The sequence below is a fragment of the Cynara cardunculus genome (assembly GCF_001531365.2).
Source record: "Cynara cardunculus var. scolymus isolate 2C chromosome LG 2, CcrdV1, whole genome shotgun sequence".
Taxonomy (NCBI): Eukaryota; Viridiplantae; Streptophyta; class Magnoliopsida; order Asterales; family Asteraceae; genus Cynara; species Cynara cardunculus.
Window position 1 is genome coordinate 16,511,156 of NC_037529.1, and position 8,532 is coordinate 16,519,687.

Below are 8,532 nucleotides of genomic sequence, written 5' to 3' on the forward strand. Positions count from 1 at the left end.
AATAACTTTTCATTCCCCCAGTTTAATCTAAAATGAAAATTTGGGTTTCTAAAAGGGATTAACATATTATATTATATAAAACCAAACAGCTTGTTTTATTATCATTTTCATTGATTACTGCATAATATCTCTGACCAAACACTCTCTAAGAAGTTTGCTTGGACTTGTAAAACAAGTTTAAAGGGACGGGGTGTTGGATTAAAAACTTGTTTTTGATCCGATATAGGAGCCCAAGTATAAATTGTTGCAAGTCCAAGCACAATCCCAAATATGGAGAATTATCTAGAATATAGTTGGAAAATGATGAGTCTTTTTAGTTAATAAGTTTGCATTAAGTTAAGTTAAATGGAGGGAAATTTTGGATTTTTGGAAGACAATCATGCTTTATATGATATTTGCTGAAAGTTCATAGTGTTGTTTTATCTATGAACCTTGATTGTTCCAATTTTTTTTTACTGAAGTTCACAAGTGAAACAATGATCTTTTTCTAGAATTCATAATATTATTTCGTATATGAACATTGGTTGTTCCAAAAAATTTACCAAAATTCATAGGTGAAACATAAAGTGAATAACATAATAATTAAGGAAGTTTAAACAAAGTAAATGAGATAATTAAGGAATGTTAGTATATGAAAAACACGAACATATTCCTTAAATGACATGATTAAGAAATATCAGATAATTAAGGAATGTCAGTATATGAAAAAGACAAACATATCCTGGTTATCAAAGTTTGTACTAATTAGACGGTTAACTACAAAAGAAGGTGCCTCTCTCTCTATCTCTCTCTCTCTCTCTCTCTCTCTCTCCATATATATATATATATATATATATATATATATATATAGGGGAGCGTTCAAATAAGAACCACTTAATTTGTAAAAATCGTGAAAACCTCATTCAACCAATTATAATTTTTCATTTTGTTCATTTTTTTATAATTATGAGAGGTTGATTAACCATTTTTATTGTGGAGGGTGGTGATCATGGATATTATTATCTTCATTATTTTAATTTTAAAGAAATACATGAAACAATTTTATTAAAATTTAATTAAATATTATATGAAACAATTTCATAATCATATATGAAACAAATTCATCAAAAAAAAGTATTATATGAAACAATTTCATAAAAAAATTTCATAAGATTAAACAATGAAATCGACGTATGATAGTGGTTTGTACGGTTTTTACAAATGATGGTGGTTTTTATTTGATCGCTCCTCTCTCTCTCTCTCTCTCTCTCTCTCTCTCTNCTCTCTCTCTCTCTCTCTCTCTCTCTCTCTCTATATATATATATATATATATATATATATATATATATATATATATATATATATGGGCATGTTCTTTTGTTAACCCAATAATTGGTGTTAACTTTGACCAATCTTGGCCCTTGATTTTTGAAATCTATGGATAAGATCAATTATGATATATTTGTAGTTAATTAAATATGAAGGATACCAAAACATAGATAAACAAGGGTATTTTTGGGAGAGATGTCCATATCAGTTACAAATCGATAATTAATTAATTACATCCATTAGAAATCGGTAATTGCTCATTCCTTTTATAGTTTGTAGAATCATCTGTATTGCATTATGAACCTTATGAATACATACGAACATATATTTAACTTTTTAATTAATCTTAGTTCATGGCTTTCACATATGAACATACGAGAACAATTATGAACACTTATTTGCACCTATTAAAACTTGTGAACACTAAAGTAATTGACTTTCACATGTGAACACAATAATATATATCAAAGTGTTTCGCTTGTGAACAATGTATACACCATATGAACATTGATGACTACTTAGTTTATTGGCTTTCACATGTGAACACAATACTTTCTAATCATAAGATCTTCAATCTTCTTGTATTATGATCTACCGTCTCAACCCATGTTTATATATCTTGATTATGAATATTTATCTATCAAATACTCCTCCACCACTACTATGGTTCAATAAATCAAACCCAGTTGTTTGATTTGAAGACTGATGTCTATTACATATATGTTGGAGATAGAATATTCAAGTTTCTTATCGTATTAAAATAACAACTCATCTATAATTTGGAAAAAATAAACATATTATTTTAACTATAATCATGGGATTGATGTTTTTGTAACCGTCCATTAATGAATGTGAAATTAAGACAAAAAAGGAAGATTACCATTGTGTCCTCAATATTAATTGTATGGTGATAGAATAACCTAATCTAACACAAGCTTGTGATTGGTTTAAATGCTTTGTATTGTTAATACATTTTTCATGGTTAACAAATAATCATAGCTCTGTGTGTGTGTGTGTGTGTATATATATATATATATATACACACACACTTAATCATAAACCTTTAACACCACTTTTACCCAAAGAACATTTAACTCAAGATTTTTGCATCCTAAATCAATTATACTAAAATCAATAGTTTAATTCCAACAACTCAAGAAATTATAAACCAAAATTATGGTAGGAAGAACACCATCAAAGATGCTTATAATTAAACATTTAATATTTAAGAAATAACTCAAAATCGACCATAAACGAGGTCTTTCATCAAGATATTTAATGTTATGTTCTCGAATTTGGGGAGAAAAGAAAATGAAAAAAACAGAAGGAAAAGAAAAGGAGGGAAAAGAATGGAAAGAAAAATGATTTTTTTTTATTTTTGCTCTCAAAAGGGAAGGAAAATAAAAGAAAGAAAATAATTTCCGTGCTTTTGAATACGTGAGAAAGGAAAGGGAAAATGTCATTTTTACCAATATACCCTTTCAAAATATATTCCTTAAAATAAAAGACTAGATAATTTTGTAATTTTATTAATTATTTAAAAAGAATTCTATTTTCTTTCCTTATCATTATTTTCCTTCATTTTTTTTTCTCTCCTTAAAAAATTTCGAGAGCACGAGGTTTTTTTTAACTTTCCTCTCATTTCCTTCACTTTTCTTTCCATTCATTTGTAAAAATGATTTCCAAAACACAACGTAGAATAAACTCACCCAAAAAATATCCCCAAGAATCGTAAATCTCTACCCAATAATCAGAGAAACCTTAGATTAAAGTGTTAGGGAGTTCATACCTTGAGAGATAATCTAAACCAAACTTCTTCAAGATTTCCCCACTCTTTATTTCCCATTGATTTCTATCCAAAGTTTTCTCCCCCTCTCTCTAAAACACACACATATAGTTTCTTGAAGATGAACCATGGTGGAACTATTTAACAAGAAACCTAATCTTGATTCTTGAACAACAAAGATACGTGAAGCTAATTTCCATAAAAGAGTAGCCTATAAAGGTTGGTCTATGATGGGGTTTTTTCCGGCACCATCATCGGTGCCGCCTTCATTAAACCCATCAAATAATTTAAAAATTAAAGTAATGAAATGACATAAATTGGCAAATCATTCACATAATCAAACCCTTCAATAAAACAACGATCAACGTGTCACCATCAGCACTTACAACAAGAAATTATAAGAGAACCCTAGAAGAAATTAGCAGAGAAATTATCATTCACATGGTCTCTCATGATATATTTTGAAAGAGGGCAATTGACTTCTTGAGGGTAAAAATGAATATTCGATGTTCCAACAGAAGAACACGATCAAATCTCTCAGAGTTTGCAAAATATGAATCCTTTTATCAATGTTTCTGCAAATCCATTCTCATCATCTGATGGCAACAAAAGCTGAGAAGTTTTTGAGGATAGAACCTTAACAAGTTTCCTATACAAACAATCCTTAAAAACCCTAACAATTAAAAGCCTCATTTTTCTTACCGTAATTGTTACCATTCCTCTCTTTCCTCTTCACATATAGCAAGTCTGCCAAAACCTGTAGATATATGGTTATTAAAAGAGAATGTGAAAATAGATTTTAAAAGAAACCCTAACATAGAATATGTTTGAAGACATTATGTGGTTTGGATTTCGATTATGTGGTTGAAACCCTTGAAGCAGATGACTTCATGTCTCGACATGGCTTTGGATTTTGATTATAGGGTTTCAAACTACACCCGACCTAATCTTCTAGACTTGTTCTTGTGAGTCGAGGATATCTCGCTGGTGGATTTTGAATCCGCTAGAATAGAATTAAGGGTGTAGGATTGGAACTTGCATACATTGCATAGAAATACGAAGGGGGTGGAGAGTGGGATGTAGTTATGGAGCCTAGAAGATCGTGGGTGGAAGGGGAAGCTGAATACTGCTTTATTCCTTGTACAATAAGCAAATATAGATGTACCTCTTAAATTTCAACACATAAACGTTATCCATGCTTATATATATATATATATATGTATATATAGTATAGATACACACACACAAATACACATATGTACATAGAGGAAAGATCATGTGAGAAATTAACCAGCTTGCGAGAAGGCAAAAAGTTTCAATATCATATATGATTACACTTCTTTGGGTGTATTTAATCATATATAATTAAACGTCTATGCGTTGTCAATGCAACATGTGTTTAATACATGTTGAATTGGGTTAGTTCAAATCATTTATCTTTTTACTAATGTGAGGAAAATCAAATAGAAACCATCTAAAAATTGAAAGCTATAAAAGTCAGTTTGTATGTATTGTTTCATAGATGAAACAAGACATGTGAACATACAATATTCATATAGTGTTGTTTCATGAATGAAACATCAAACAATATTTTACGTGTGAAAAAACACATAAATGAGTTTATACATGAAACAACGCGTTCATACTCAGACATAAGAATAAAACAACTGAAACAATCTGAATCACTGCTTAAAAATCAAATCCATTGGATGGTTTCGGTTGATTTCATGGGTTTGATTTTCACATGTGCTGTTTCATCTACAGAACATAAATGAAACTTTTCACGGTTTATATTTTTTGTTTTAGTGGAATGTAACAATATAGGGGATAAAATGTTGTAATAACAGATTAAATAGAAACAACATCAAACAAAACAACTAAGCAAGTGATACCAAATTTCTAGTGGAGTTCGGTGTATCATATATACCTACTCTGTTGGGTCAATTGCAAATGGAGAACCAATTCACTATATTTAGAACAAAGCAGAATACATTAGGAATAATGAGTTATCTATATAAGACGTCATCTTACAAGATAGCTAGCATGCACACCCCTAGATTAGATCCTACAAGACCCTCTCGTATAATTATATCAAATATCTGAAACCTTCTAGTTTCTAGATCTTGCGAAATCACAAGCAAAATAGAAACAAAAACAACGAGTGGTTGCTTGGATGACTTCAATGAACGAACCATAATAACAAGAAATCAAAGATAATTTCATATATGAAGTGATGTATCCCTGACACATGCTTTCATACGTAATAATTTAGCACTAGGAAAATGTCGGCGAAAATGAGCCGTTGGCAATCAGTCGATATATGGTTTTTCCGAATGGAAATACAGACGGGCAAGTCCATCGGTATTGTCTTGTTTTTAGTAGTGACATCCACACACAAAAGGAGGAATTTTATTCACAAAAGTTTGAAACCGCAATCATAAATTGTGGTTAATAAGCACTCAAAACTATTAAAGCTAATCCTCCCCATAATTTCCCTCTCAAATTCTTGATCAAAGGTGGAGATGGAAGAGTTGTATTTATACTAAAACCGTATACGGTCCCAACTTGATATGAATGCTAAAAATATGAATTTTTGGATCTATCACTTGGCACAACCGTACGAGATTATTCCCTATTTTCTGTTTTAACTGCGACAATGATAGCGTTTCACATTTTGTTGTACATTTTGTTGTTCCGAATCACGCTTTTCTAATATTTCTCATGTTCACATTGCCGAACCAGTAACCTCTAGTAACTGATTCCAAATCATTATTGACGTTAGACATCAGAAGATGGATATTGGTATATGTATACAAAAATGATTTATGTGGAGTATACGCAAGAAATGGTTGTAGGTGAAGTGAGTCGATCATTAGATGTTGTAAAATTCAGAAAAGCCCTCATTGCTGAAATGTTGTATTTAATATTTTTCATTCATCAAATAAAAAACAGCAACGGAGAAAACAAAACAGAAAAAGTCAATGCCTTAAGTTCATATATCCCTTTCTTAAAATCTAAACTTCTTTTTTCTTTTTGTAATGTTAACGGGCCTCTATCATCTCTTTATTAGTCTATTTAAAGCCAAGGCCATACGATTGCAGTGTTCATCACAGGAAAAGACCAAGCTCCAAGGAAAGAGAACTAAACCAGTTCAATATCCAGGTAGCCTTACTAATCCTTAAGTACCTGTTGCTTCTTATTCCATATAGTTCTAAAGGCTTTCTTTATCTAGCAGAATCTGGAAAGGCCAACTATATATGATACTCTCTAACCTTTAATATCGTGGGCACTATGTTTCCTATACTATATATTTCAGGGAAAAAATAACAACCGATGGCAAGTATACCTGCTGATCATGAAGAGGCTGCAGATATCATCTACGACAAGATTCAAATTCTTGTTGTTGAAGAGAAGAAAAGACGAAAGCATGTCCATCAGTTTTCTCCATCCATTTACAGAGTTCCAAACATCCTTCGTGATGTCGAGTCAAAATGTTATAGCCCTCGTRTCGTCTCAATTGGACCTTTCCATAAAGACGACCCAAAAATGAAAGAAGTTGTAGTTCACAAAGTGACGTATCTGCTTAGTCTTTTTCGTCGTTTAAGATCCCCACGGGATCAAACAATGAAAGAATGTGTCAACAGGGTGCTTGCTCAAATAGACCAAATCAAGGCATGTTACGGATGGGAGATGGAGACCGATAATGACCATGAATTTGCAAAAATGATGGTTATCGATAGTTGTTTCATACTAGAACTCGTTTACAGGTCAAACGTGAACGAGTATGAGGGTCATTCATTTTTTGACGACAACTTGCTCACCCTTTATGCTAAGCATGACTTAGTCCTGCTAGAAAATCAAATCCCTTTCTTTGTTCTTGAAAACATCTTTGAGTGTACAATTAGGAAATTTAGACCCAGTGCCTCTCTTACTAAGCTTATCCTGTCGTTTTTAACAGAAATTAACCCTTTCGGGAAAGAGCTAGTGCTCAAGWATGAAGGTGCTCATACGAATTATGATCATATCCTCGGGCTTTTGCAGAAATGTTACCAGCCTTCAAATGCCATGCTATCACAGATTTCAAAAATATCAAACTCGGGTGCAAAACTTTCAAATGCAATAACATCGTACTCGGTTGCAGAACTGTCTAGGGCAGGGGTGAAGTTTAGGCCTTATGTAGATGCAAATTGGCAACTAGCCATGGAATTCAAATCATCTAGGATTCCATGCTATATCTGGTCTTGGGGTAAGCCTACTTTCAGAATGCCTCTCCTTCAAATTGAAGATTATACTGAATCAGTTTTAAGAAACCTTATTGCATACGAGCAGTGCTCTCCTGCGATTCCTAATTACATTACATCATATGCTTTTGCCATGAAAGGATATTAGATACTAAAGAGGACGTCCTCAAGGTAATAGACTCAGAAGTAGTTGTAAACAACTTGGGTTCTAGCAAACAAGCTTCAAAAATGATCAACAGTATATGCAAAGAAGTTACAGTAAACGAATTCTTTTACACTAAAGAATGGAGACAACTGACAGCCTATTACCATGGCTATTGGCCTAAAAATGTTGCATGGTTGAGGCGTACATATTTCAGTACTCCTTGGAGCTTCATAGCCCTGCTTGCTGCTTTCGTCCTCTTTGGTCTTACTGTGGCTCAAACCTACTACACTATCCGCCCTGCATGATATCATTTTGCGTCTATTAAGGAAGCTACCAATAAACATTGGGTGTTTGTGTTTTTCATCTTTGTATATACTATTTTTCTTGTACATACTTTCTTTTTTCTTTCTTAATATAAATCATTCCTTGCTGCTAGAGAATATAGCACAATATACCTGGTTGAAATTGCTAATCTTACTCTAAATGCTACTCAGATAGGAACTCATGGTAACCGATTATAGACATTCGCATATACAACATATATTTAAATATATATACAACATCCGATACATGTATCTTCAACAACATATATATAGATCCAATCATGGTTAGCAACCAACACACATATATACGCATCGTGTATACATATGTATATAATATGGGCCGACGGGTATATATACATATAACACACATCGCGGTTAGCAACCAAAACACATATATACATATAATGCATAAACATGCATACATATGACATCTACACATAAACATATGTACATATAACACATAAAAAATGAGAAAATAAGAAAAATAGGATAATCCCCCACAGATCYCTCGCTGATCAACGAGAGATTAACGATAGATTGGCCATTCCCTCGCTGATCAGATCAGCGAGAGAATTTATCATCGCAAGAGATCAGCGAGGGAATTTGTCATCGCTGATTAGCAAGAGATCAATGAGGGAATTGGTTTTTTGGCCGATTCTCTCATTAATCTCTCGCTGATTAATTATTAATGATTAATTAATAAATATTTGTTATTTATTAATATTTTTT

At 32.2% G+C, this 8,532-nt stretch overlaps 1 pseudogene; it reads left to right on the forward strand.

Moving 5' to 3' along the window:
• Positions 1-6,425: 6,425 nt before the first annotated feature.
• LOC112505955 lies at positions 6,426-7,789 on the forward strand (annotated as a pseudogene).
• Positions 7,790-8,532: the final 743 nt, after the last annotated feature.